This window comes from Acinonyx jubatus, chromosome C1, assembly GCF_027475565.1.
Source record: "Acinonyx jubatus isolate Ajub_Pintada_27869175 chromosome C1, VMU_Ajub_asm_v1.0, whole genome shotgun sequence".
In the NCBI taxonomy this organism is placed as follows: domain Eukaryota; kingdom Metazoa; phylum Chordata; class Mammalia; order Carnivora; family Felidae; genus Acinonyx; species Acinonyx jubatus.
Window position 1 is genome coordinate 121,220,855 of NC_069381.1, and position 13,608 is coordinate 121,234,462.

The window sequence follows — 13,608 nt, forward strand, 5'->3', positions numbered from 1 at the left end:
ACTCCTGTGTTTAATCCCCACATCTCTTTTTCTATATTCCTCATCGGCAGAGTCTTGCTCAGTTGGCCTATTCACCACATGCATGGAATTGCTACAAAACCAGCCCAATAGATATTTGGGTAAATCCAAAATCTTTTTCCAACGTATAGCATGTCTTAAGAGGTCAGGCTTCCTTTAGGTCCATTTTCACAGAGGATGTAATGTATGTGTATACTCTAAATAGCTGAAGTCAGGGTTTCCAATCCTGGCTAGTCTGGAAATGGTGACTTCTGGGAAACATTCTGTTTGAAGTTATCATTAGAAGTCTCATCCAATCTTCCCTTTGATTGCTTTTAGGCCTTAGCTGATTTCTAATGTCCCCAGCTGATCTAAGTGAGCTGCCAATTGAAGGCCTAATTACAGCATCTACTTTTGACTATTATAAAGGATGCAGCAGCTGCCTGAGCTAGTAAAAGGACCCTAGATCACGGTTCCCACTCTGCTCAGGTTATGAGTAACCTTATTTAACACTGAAAACAGACCCTGCAGGCTGATGATGGATAATATATATGAGGAAAACACTAGTCTGAACTCAGTAGTGCTTTTAAATGAATTTGTTGTGCTAAAAACCATTCATGTACATATTAATGAATATTGCATGTATATTTATTAAATCCCAAGTAATGCCCTGTGCATTAATGTATTTTTGAGGTCTGTGACTTAACTTTAGGATTCATTATACTTCATTAAGAGTATCAAGACCCAGGTTCTGTTGCTGGAACTAATGCTGCAAGCAGAGTTTTAGGAGCTTCACATCTCTGAGTGACTTATCTTTCTTCATCTGTAAATAGAGTAAGGCAGTTAGACTAAATTAATGTTTATCCAAGTTTTTTTCCTGAAGTTTCTCACCTGCTTCACCTGGGATGCTTATTGAAACTTGAAATTTTCTGGGGCACTTGGGTGGCTCCACTGGTTAAACATCCAACTCTTGGTGTCAGCTCAGGTCATGATCTTAAGGTTCATGAGTTTGAGCCCCTCAGGGGGGCTCTACACTGACAGCATGGAGCCTGCTTGGGATTCTATCTGTGTCTCTCCCTCTCTGCCCCTCCCCTGCTCTGTCTCTCTCTCAAAATAAATCAACTTTAAAAAAATATATAATTTTCTGGAAGCAACCCAGAATTCAGTCTGGAATCTCTGGGGAAGACAGCCAGAACACTTCACTTGTAGTAAGTTTCCCCAGTGACACCAAAGCATAGTAACATGTGAGAACCACTTGTTCCAGATCGAACGAATAGCATAAACTGTCTTTGACATCATATAAAAACAAGGACAGAGAAACCACCTCTATCCATCTCAATTGAACTATGCAAACAAGGTAAATTCAACAATTTGGCCCAAATGAGTTAGGTCACCTTCATCATACTTCATAATAGACAACTGAGTCATAAAACAGAAATAAAAGGACAGTGGTGAAAGGGGCCCCAAATTTTGAGTCAAGAAGACTGGGGTCAAATCCTGCCTCAGTTAGGTTCCAACTTTCTTCCTCCCTTAAACTCTGAGCTTACAGTTCTTCATCTGTCAAGCATGTACGATGATAGCAATGCCTGTATCTTCAACAGTATTATTGCAAAAGTTTCTACAAAGAGAGAGGTGAGGTGATCTGGTAGGAGGTGCAGGATTAAGATAGGGTATTGATCTTGAAACTTCGTTTGCCTGGCAAGATCCATTTCAGTGGCTTTGGCAAAAATGGGGGGCGGGAACAGATGGAGACTACTACCACTTCTCATGATTATTATGAGGATTAATAAGAAAATATGGATTTTACATAGCAGAGTGCCTGACATATAAAAAAAAATCAATGCATAACTGTTGTCATTATTAAGTTGAAGAAAATGAAATTGCTGGTATTCTACTCTTTTTGACTTTCAAAAATGGCAATTCCATTCAGTTTTGACGTGATATAATATTGAAATCCCAGTATGACACAATCAGTCCGTTTCTCCCAAATTATTCATATCTTTTTTAAGAAAAAGTGAGAGAGGTAATACCGACAAAATAATGATTTTTTTCTTTTATACCATTTTTTTTCTTTTAATGAAAATTAAAAAGGCTTCACCTCAAGTCACACTACAATCATTTTTCTGAGTAATGATATGATAAAAAGTTAGGCAGCAGGTGGGAGTTTTAATAGAAAACACCCAGGAGGAAGTCAGATGAGGGATTTTTATGCCTTGTTCTAACTATTATTATAACAGGCTGTCCTTCTTGTAGAGCACACCCTGTTTCAGTGACTTTAATTATGACCCGAAACTCTCCTTATCAGATGTTAATGTGGTTCATAGACTCCATTCGGTGCTTAAAAAGTCACAGAATCTCTGCCTGTTGGTAATGGATGGCTCTGTATTTCCTTCCCTCACAGGCCATCTTATAAACAAGAACTAGTCATAGGGGGTGTAAAAATAATTAATGGACTTAACTGAGCTATTAATACTATGTTACTAACCAGATGAGATATCAATCTATTTTAATTTGCTAATTCCACATTCATGTTTTACCTAATAGCTAAAACGATGAATAAATCATTTTGACTCTCATATGTTTATATTTTATGTTACTAAATTTTGTGGGTATGTCTTGATTGAAATTTATTTTCTTTAAGTTCTCATAGAATACCTGGACAGCTTTCTAAATGGAACAATGGAAAGCTACAATTTCCCAGGTGATAACTACTGACAAAAAATGTCTCACCCAGCAAATATAACATGTGCCACTGCCTGAGTCCACATACTCGGAATATCACATAAAAACAGGAGAACTGGGGCATCTGGGTGGCTCAGTTGGCTGAGCGTCCAACTCTTGATTTCAACTCAGGTCATGATCCCAGTTTGTAGGTTTGAGCCCTGTATCAACCTCCACTAGAGAGCCTCCTTGAGATTCTCTCTCTCCCTCTCTGCCCCTCCTCTGCATGCATGTGATCTCTGGTTCTCTCTCTCAAAATGAATAAAGTTTAAAAAAAAAGAATAGGAGAAGAACAGAAAAATATAATGTTAAATACTGTATTTGAACCCCAGAATCACAAAGAATCTAGGTTTGGCTAACAACATCTACAATAATTACCGCTGGTTGATAATGACCCATTAATCCAAGCCTTCTATCTATTAGGTGATAGAAGAAAGCACAGAAGTATTGTTTTAAATATTATTAAAATATATTGATGTTTTATTAAAATATATTAACTATTAAAATATTAAAAGTAGATTTGGTGAGGGTTTTCTTGTGTCTTTCATGACTATTTTGTTTTTGTTTAGTCGAAAGATGAAGATGGGCACCTGTGTGGCTCAGTCAGTTAAGCGTCTGACTTTGGCTCAGGTTGTGATGTCACAGTTCATGAGTTTGAGCCCTGCATTGGGCTCAATGCTGACAGCTCAGAGCCTGGAGCCTGCTGCATATTCTATGTCTCCCTTTCTTCCTTCCCCTCCCCTGCTCACAGTCTCTTTCTCAAAATAAATGTTAAAAAATATTAAAAAAAAAAAAGATGAAGAGAAGACAGATTATTTTCTTTACCTGAATTTCTCTGTACCTCTATCCCTGACTTGATCCCAGGGTCAGCTCTTAGGAACCCCTATGAGATTCTATTTTCGTGTCTCAATGAATAACGTTAAGTCAGGAGAGAATGTTGAACTTAGAACTAAGGAAGTGAACTTGAGACAGTAATTGGAGCTCTTCAATTTTCTTTGATTTGATTCAGCTCGACATATCTAAGCCATGTGATGTGAAGAAAATGGAGAAAACAAACAAAAATCACCTCTGTTCCAGTTCTGGTTCAGCTTCTGACAGAAGGCCAGGAAACTGAGAAAGAACCAACCCTAAGAAGGATGAGAGAAGCACAGTCCACCAGGCTAACACTGAGCAGCAAACTTAAAGACCACAAGGTGGAAATTCAGACTGAGGTCTTGTAGAGGGCATAGGGCATGGGTTCGTCATTAATAAAACAGTAAAGACCCAGGAGACTAGAGCAGCAGTTTGGTAAACTACATGCAGAGGGGCCAAATTCAGCCACACATATTTGAGTTGTTTGGGTGTGTGTGTGTGTGTGTGTGTGTGTGTGTGTGTGTGTGTTTGAGCCCTACTGAGGTATAATTGACAAATAAAATCTTAAGTTGTTTAAAAGCAGGAAATTCCATGATTTGATTTACGTACACATTGTGAAAGAAGCCCTGCCATTGGGTTAAACAATACATCCATCATCAGTCACATTTGCCCTTTTTATGAGAACACTTTGAGTTTTACTCTCTTGCAAATTCCAACTATACAATACGGCATTGTCACCATGTTACATACTAAATCCTCAGACCTTAGTTATTATAGAAAGTTTGTAGCCATTTACCAGCCTCTATTTCCCTCATCCGGCCCCTTGCAACCACCTTTCTATCCACTTATGTGAGTTTGCTATATTTTTTCGATTCCACTGTTAGTCTGCAACCTCCCTGGGGGCTCCCCAGGTGTCATTGGCCCCCATAAGTGGAAAGCAGGGAGAGGCCAAAGAAACAGGCAGGCCACTCCCAATTGGTAGACAGCTGGTTTAGTAAGCACTGGAACTTATGAGCCTTGCCTTGCACAGCCACAAAAATGAGACCGCCACACCTGGCTGACAAATTTTAAAGTTTATGTAGAGGCCTTACCTGAGTTCAGTCACATGTCCGTCCAAAGAGCCTCAACACCACATCACTATCTCAAGGCTGTGTCCTTGGGGCAGCATCTGGGAGAGGAGAAGGCAAGGGGAACCCACACTCCCCAAAGCGGGTAGAGGCTCCCAAGTTCTTGGGAGCTCGGCTTTCAGGTCAACGGGTGATAGTGCCCTCTCTCTCTAAGATCTCTCTCAACACTCCACCGGTCCTGACCGGCTCTTAAAACTCATGCGCGCCCCTCCGTAGTTTGCTGGGAGTGGCCAGCGAAGGATTTCACTAGCGCGCAGGTGGCTCTTTAAGCAGCCATCTGGCTGCATTGGAGGCAGATGCAAGAGAAAACACAGGTTAAAACAATGATTACCAAAATCAGTAACACCTTTTTCCACTAGCATTTCTCCAAAATAAAATGGCGTCGGGCATTATTACTGCCTTGAAAGGAGGCACCTGTGCCATTATCCAAACAGAATGTTGTGTATTTATGCCTGATGAGTCGGTTGATATATCATCTTTATTAAGTTACAGTATTAAGGGTTTCACTTGTGTCCTCGTGTGATGTAAATGTTTAGTAGAATTCATCAGTGAATCCATCTGGTTCTGAAGTTTTCATTGTTAGAAAGGTTTTGATTACTGATTTAATCTTTGCATAAGTAATGGGTCTGTTTAGGTTTTCTATTTCTTCATGATTCCATCTTGGTAGATTGTGTGTTTCTAGGAATTTACTCATTTCTTTTAGGTTATCTAATTGGTTGAGTTATAATTATTCCTAGCAGTTTCTTGGGATCTTGAGTGTTTCTGTTGTCAGTTCTAATGACTGTTCATTCACTTCTGATTTTATTTGAGTCTTCTTTTTTTCTTAGTCTAAAGGTTTGCCAATTTTATCTTTTCAAAAAAAAATAGCTTTTGGTTTTGCTGATTCCCTTCCTATTGTCTTTTTAGTCTCTATTTATTTTACTTCCACTCTGATCTTTGTTATTTCCATTCTTCTGCTAGCTTTGAGCTTTTTGTTTTTCTAGCTCTTTGATGTATAAACTTGGGTTGAGACCCTTTTTTTCTCCCCTTGTAAACTATGCAATTAGACTCCTTTTAGGGAAAGACTGGAAAATGGCCATTTTTGCCTGCTCTCTCCATCCATACTGAGCCTTGGGAGAAATCTCCAGTGAGTGTTCAAGTGCCCATTAAGAACTGCTTCTTTATTTGCTATAACTTCTGTGTTTTGTGCATGCAAGCTGTAAGCTCTAGTGACTTTCAGAGCAGAGTATTTTGAGGGCCCATCCCTCTGGTGGCAGTCCTAAAGTTAAGGTGCTAGCTGCATAGTCCAAATCCTTCACTCTTTGGGGAGAAGCCAGGAATTAGATGTTCCCTCCCGAGTATCTGCTGCTGTTCTGGGAGTGAGCTTTATGGTGAGAGTCTTCTCAGCCTTTCCCTACCCATGTTGATGTGGGTATTTTCTCATTTGCCAGATATGTAGGAATCACTCATGTAGTTTCTGGATTTCCTTCAGAGGGGATTGCTGAATGGGTAGCTGTACATCAGTGCATCCATGCAAAGAAAGTTCAGGAGCCCCTATGTCACCTTCTTGGCCCTCACCCCACGCCCATTTGTTTGTATGCCATCTATGACTGCTTTCATGCAGAGACAGCAGAACTGAATAAAGTAGTGGCAACAGAGAGCATATGGCCCACAAAGCTGAAAAATGTATTATCTGACCTTCACAGAAAAACTTTGCTGATCTCTGGACTACACTAATTCAGGAAGAAGGGAAGAATATTACAACAAAAGCAGGAAATTACGAATAATTATAATATATTAGACATCAGAGAGAAAAGCAATCTACTCGAAGCAAGATACCCTGAAAGTAAGGAGTGGGGGGAGGGGAGTGTCAGGTTGGAAAGTCCACATTATAATTATAGTCTCTTGATTACCAGATCAAAGAATGTGCAGTTCATTCTGTAAGAAGGAAAAAAAAATGTTAGAAGGATCTTTTACTAGGATTATGAAGGTGTGATTCTAATTTAGCAGCTGTATATGTAGTTGAACTAAACTGGAAATCTCTAGGAAAATTACCTTCAGGGTGCATCAGAGAGAAAACTGGAAATGGACCAACTCAGGTAAAACCTAGGATTCCCTTATATCCCATTCCGGTTTAAAGATTGCTGCTTTTCCCTAAAAGTGAGCAACTTAGATTTCTCAGTCCAAGAATTTTTCCTTTCATACCTTGTTTTTTTCTACTTTTTCCTTCTCAACTTATTGAGCATAGCTTTGCCAGTTGGGATCAATTCTTAAAGCTTGAGAAGGAGACATCTGTTGCTAAAGCTAGATCCACTGCTCAGCAAGCAGCCTGTAAGTTAATAATGGGACCCTATCACTGAATAATAACTGTTACTTTCCTCCTAATATCCCTGAAGCATTATTAAATGTGGCACTTACAGCCCCTTATATGCAATTTACCTCTGGAAAAGGTCATCTGCAAGTATAGTACTTAAAAATCTGCCACAAGGAGCTGTGAGATTACATGCTAAACCATTTATTACCCATCACAAGACCTACATCAAACAAGCCTCATTTTAAATGTAGCCACTTTCTCTTAAAAACGACAGTGGAATCTTCTTTGGAACATACTTATTCACAGCAGAAAACATCCTGTCTCTCTCAGTTTTCTGAAAGTTTGGAGCATTGCTTGGGCTGTGGAGCAATGACATCAAATTAAATGTTGAAGCAGGTGAAGCTTGCCTTTGATGAGTCGCAATGCTTTTTTCTGGGACCTGTTCACCATGCTTCCCTCAAGCTATCCAGAACTCCCCACCCTAACCACGCTCTAGCCTTCTGCTCTCAAAAGTGTCTTATTCTCTGGATCTCACCCAATTTCTGCCCCTTCCCCAAATCGACATGTCAAGGAAGTTCCAGGTTAAGATGGTGGATTAAAAACACAAATCTAGTATTATACCTTCTGTATCAGTCGGGTTGGGCTGTTATAACAAAACATCATAGATAAGGTGGTTTCACGACAGAACATTATTTCTCACAGCTCTGGAGGCTGGGAAGTCCAAGATCAAGGTTCATTAGATTCAGTTCTCAGTGAGGGTTTTCTTTCTGGCTGTAGTCAGCTACCTTCTCACTGTATCCTCACAAGATGGGGAGAAAGGAAGACTCTGGTTTTTCTTCTTCAATCCAGGACACTAATCTCATCATGAGGCACCAATCTATGCTCTCCTCTAAACCCAGTTATTTCCCAAAGGCCTCATCTTCAAATACCATCATAATGAGAAGTAAGGACTTGAACATATTAATTTAAGGGTGATACAAACATTCGGCCCATAGCATTCTGTCCTTGGCACCCAAAATTCATGTCCTCACATGCAAAATACATTCATTCCAATCCCAACTTCTTAACACCTAAGCCTAACTTCTTAACACCAATTCTAAAGTCTAAAGTTTATATTAGAGGAGACCTCTAATATAAACTAGATACAAGTGAGACTCAAGGTCCAATTCATTCTGAGACAAAATACCTCCAGCTGTGAACCTGTAAAACCAAACAAGTTATGTGCATTCAAAATACAATGATGGTTTATATATACAATGGAATACTACTTGGCAATGAGAAAGAATGAAACCCTGCTATTTGCAACAACATGGGTGGAACTGGAGGGTATTATGCTAAGTGAAATAAGTCAGCCAGAGGAAGACAAATATCATATGTTTTCACTCCTATGTGGAACTTGAGAAACTTAATGGGGGACCGTGGGGTAAAAGAGAGGGGAAATATAGTTTCAAACAGAGATGGAGGCAAACCATAAGAGACTCTTAAATACACATAACAAACTGCGGGTTGATGGGGGGGATGGAAAGGGAAATGGGTGATGGGGATTGAGGAGCGCTTGTTGGGATGAGCACTGGGTGTTGTATGTAAATGATGAACCACGGGAATCTACCCCCAAAACCAAGAGCACACTGTATACACTGTATGTTAGCTAACTTGACAATAAATTAAAAACAAAAAATACAAATGGTGCAAAAGGCATAGGACAGACATTTTCATTCTAAAAGGGAGAAATTGGAAGACAGGAGGGCATGATGGGCACCAAGCAAGTCTAAAACCTAGCAAGAAAACTGCCATTAGATCTTAAGGGTTGAGAATAATCCTGTTTGGTTCAATTATCTGCCTTTCAGATCCAATGCCCCACTTCCGTGGCTCTGTCGAGTGGGAATTGCACCGCCAAGCCTCCAGAAGACCGCTATCTGGCCTGTTGAAACCAAGGCAAAGGTCTCCCACTTTGAAACCAAGGAGGCCTTTCTGATAATCTCTGAATTGCTTCTGGGGTCATTCTTCCCCTGTCTTGAAGCACTGGCATATTCATAGGCAGATAGCTCTATGGTCTGGTGCTGTAGGATCTCTGAAGTCTGACAGCCTTTCCTCATTTTGTCTCATCTCCACCCCTCAGTCCAAACCAACAGTGTTTCCATAGTGAGGCTGATTAGATCCATGTTTCACAACCATAATCATCTCCTTACCAAGAGGTTGCTCAGCCACACCCTTAGTGTTCCCTTCACAACAAACTTCTCAAGTGTTACATTATGATAAACTGAGAAGTTTCTAAATCTTTTAAGTTCTGAATTTGTTTCATTTAACAAGTCCTTCTTCAATTCATTTCTTCTCAAATTTCACTATATACAGTCAGGAGGAAGCAAGGCACTCCCTCAACACTTTGCTTAGACCTCAACATCCAATTTATTCACTCATTTTACGTTCCACAGAGCACTAGAATACAGTTCAGCCAAGCTATTTGCCACTTTATGACACAGATCTTTTTCCTTATTTTCCAATAACACATTCTTTATTCACCTCTGAGTCCCCAGCAAAATCGCCCTTCACGTTTATGTTTCTAGTATGCACCTCAAATTCCACCAGCCTTGATTCATTACTCAGTTCTAAACCTGCTTGTACATTTTTAGGTATTTGTTACAACAGAACTCCACTTCTCAGTACCAAAGTCCATTAATATTTTTGGCCTGCTATAATAAAATACCATAGACCAGGTGGCTTAAACAGAATGAATAAATTCATTTCTCACCACTCTAGAGGCTAAGAAGTCCAAGATCAACGTTCTGACAGATTTGGTTCCTGATGAGAACCCTCCTCCTGGTTTTCTGTGTCCTCACACAGCAAAGAAAGAGAAACCAGAATTTACGGCCTGATCCCTGTGGCCCAGCCCGCTTTCTTGATACTTTAGTGTTAGACCTTTTTCTCCTCATCTTTTTCATTACTGAAATCTGCATTTTGTCCATGATGGTTTTAGTTTTTATCTGTCCACCTTCGATGCTTGCTGTCCCATGACTTTGATTTTGCACTTTGTGTATATTGCTTATATACTGTAGCAGCATGATAATAGAGTGGACAGGCAGCATGGTTTGTGGGAGATAGAGTGCAAAAGAGAACAAAGGCAGAAATATAGCATGTATTGAGCCTTAACTAAATACTTATAGTTAAATTAAATTATTTTTCAATTCTGAAAATAACTTTGAAAGGAAGATATTATTATTTTCCCCAGTTTACAGTTGAGGAGAGGAAACAGGTTCTAGTTGCTTTTTATACTTGTGTGTGTGTGTGTGTGTGTGTGTGTGTGTGTGTGTTTAGTTATGTGTGAAAAGATCAAAGAGGGTTCTGAGCAAAGGCAATTCATTTCAAGAGACACTACTTAAAAGCCAATATAACACTTTTATGGTTACATACAATCTACCCCTTCATTCTTCTCAACTCCATGGCCTTTTCTGTTACTGCCCTTCCCATCCTAGATTCACCCAATAGCCCTGGCCATACTGGTTTCCTCACACACTCCAGACATGCTCTTTCTCAGGAGTTTTGCACTTGTTGCTTCCCCTTCTTGGAATGCCTTTCCCCTAGTGGATAGCTCTCTCACCTCATTCAGGTCTTTGCTCCAACATCTGCTCAATGATAACCACTCCACCTAAAATTGTAACTCCGCATCACTCTTCTCCTTATGCTTCTTGCTTCTATTCTTCTGCATTGCGCTTACCATGATTTGATAGGCTAACTCTGTCCTCCCATTAGAATGGGAATCCCACAGGACAGGAGCTCATTTCAGTTTGTTTACTCCCTGTATCTAGACCATTTCCTGGCCCATAGTAGATGTTCAATTAATATTTACCAGATGAAATAAATTAATAAAGTTTAGGGAAAGTTGATTTAGACATAGTTAACCAGATTTTTTAGCTGCAAGAGAAAGAGCCTTTAAGTATTCCAATGCATATTTTCATTTACCAAGGAGAGAATCTAGCATGCACAGTTTCCCAAAATTATGTGAACATAGTATAACCCTTTTTTCATGGAACAGGTTGCAGGGAATTGTGCTTAAATACAAATAGAGTTGGGAGAGCAGGTTTTGATGCTAAGGAAAAAGGGAAGGACACTAAAATCCCATGTGTCTGAAGTGAAATGAGAGAGAGTAGTTTCATTCATTCATTCATTCATTTGTTCAGAAAATATTTATCAAGTGTGTCTGATGGGCCACAAACTCTTCCAGACCCAAGACAAGGAAGAGACCAAAAGGAGTGGGGGCCCCAGCCCTCACAGAGTTCATACCCTCTACTGATCTCTCTGGTTTTGCTGATTCCTTTTAATCCTATAAAACACAGACAAAAAAATTTTCCCAAACCTGTGTCACTGTTGTTTTAAGACTTTTCTTTCTAATTAGAAAGATACTGAAATATAATTAACCCCTGGATGAAGAAGCCACATGCAAATTTGCAAAGCAACACAGCTATGGATTTCCCACCTGCTCTGATTTCATCCCTTCAAGACCTGCACTATAATCAATATCCTGCCATCCAGAAGGCATGACTGAGGAATTCCAGATGACTGCCACCAACAGAGTTGCACTCTTTTATCATATCTTACTTTGCAGCAAGGGAGATGATCATAATGCCGAAAAAAAGGGGACTGGCTAGAATACTAATTGGCAGGAGGTTGCTTTATCATCTCCAGTAGCCAATAAAAATAAATAAATAATTTTATCTTTAAAACATTCCTGTCTTCCTGATAAACAGAACCGTACAACAACATACTGTTTAATGAGTTATTGTGGCTAAAATCTCACTCTGCAAATTACTTGTCATGGCAACAGGAAAGCACCACGCCTAAAGCCAGCAGTCTGAAGCAGATAGATTGTTTCAATTACCTAATTTTCACAATGAATGAACCCTGCTTATAGGAAATCCATAGGTGGCTGGCAGTGGCAAATGGTGGCTATGACATGTTGGGAGCTGGTAGTTTACATTCTCTCTCAAAATACAGAACAGGATTATAATTTTCTGTAAACATTCACAGAAGCAAAAGAGAAAGAGTATGGGCAACTCATAAAACTTCCCCTTTTGTCTAGATCTGTGATGTGGCTATTCTTTCCAAATGTCCTCTCTTCTGTTTAGTTCAGACAATGTTGCATGTAGGTGTGGGCCCCTTTCTGGTCTCACGGTCTAACTGCACCACCCTCTCCCTACTGTGCCTCTTACAGTGCTTTGGAGGCGTTACATATATGGCCAGCAGATGTCCCCAAGAACTCTTTTTCCTCAATGTAAAATGCTATCACACAAAGCAAATTTCCTATCAAATGTATGGTAAATTTGTGTATAAAGCTCACTGCTAACAAAGAAATTCAACCCTATATTTGAATTACCTGTCCTCTCTGCGTCTTCTCCCAACATTTTAAGGCCAGTTTTCCAGAACATTTCTAGGGAGGCCAAAGAGATAGTATTAATTTCCTATAAATGTCCAGTTCCCTATAAATTTCCAGATAAATGTCCTTGGTTCTGACAAAACCAGGAAGGACTTAGGCCTTGTGATTGGTGCATCCTCATTCTCCAACTTACCCTCAGGAGTGTGTGCCTCACCAACATGGTCCTTCTTCACTCCTTCCCATCTCTCCTTTGGCTCCAATTTTATCTCCCCTTTTCCCACACCAGTTCCCATCCCCTACTCTCACCAACCCCTACATATTGTTTGTGATTTTCTAGGAAGGACATTGCAAACCAAGATGTCTACCAACAAACTTGACTTTCCCAAAATAATGGACATTTATGGTGGAGTTTTAGGCACCAAGAGCATTTGTGTGATGTGCTTTTTTTTTTTTTTGGTTAGTTAGTTTTGTAACTAATGAGAATAAGACACATAGCCATGATTTTGGTACAGAAATAGTCATACTGTGTGTAATCAATCTCTCCAACCAAACCTAGTTTTTAATATGATTCTCAGTCCTGAAGAAAATTGCCACCTACCCACCTTACATTTTCATTTACATTTTCAATGTCTTCAGAGCTTGATTACACCAGAAATATTTCATTCCTTGCACTTATTTTTTCTCCTATTAATAATATCTCCTTTTTCATGCATATTAGGAGAAGGAGGAGGAGGAGGAAGAGGGGGAAGAGGAGGGGGAAGAGGCGGAAGAGGGGAAGAAGGAGAAGGAGAAGGTAAGGAGGAGAAGAATTTTACTTCATTATAATCTCTTTTTTGGTGGTGTGGACATTCATTGAGCTAATTTGTTTTCCAAGTAATGCTCACTGAATCCCTAAAATGAACAGGGACTTAGGCTTTCAGTTATGCATCAGTTCCATATACTTGTTTGGCAAAGTTTAGTTTACAAAGCAAGACTCAGAAATGATTTTCTTCTTAATAAAAGAAAACGTAAGAAAAGGGTTTTCCAGAATCTGTTGGATGGTGTACACTGTCTGCACCTTCAGATAATCTAGAACCATATTTTTCTTCAAAAGACTCTGGTGACAGACAAGAGAAGTTATAACCATCAGTGTTTTAAGTTCTGGCCTTGGGAGAATTTCTGATCACTTTTCTCTCTTCAATCTTTGTTCAAAGAACATCTGTCTTCAGTTCAATAGTTTAAACTCTAATGACCAAATCAGGAAATGTTTA

At 39.6% G+C, this 13,608-nt stretch overlaps 1 long non-coding RNA gene across 1 annotated transcript; it reads left to right on the forward strand.

The window, feature by feature from the left end:
* Positions 1–1,460: 1,460 nt before the first annotated feature.
* On the forward strand, positions 1,461–6,517 carry LOC113595374 (uncharacterized). The gene is made up of 3 exons (XR_003415877.2): positions 1,461–1,629; positions 3,728–3,911; positions 6,383–6,517. It is a non-coding gene; the product is annotated as an uncharacterized LOC113595374 (long non-coding RNA).
* Positions 6,518–13,608: the final 7,091 nt, after the last annotated feature.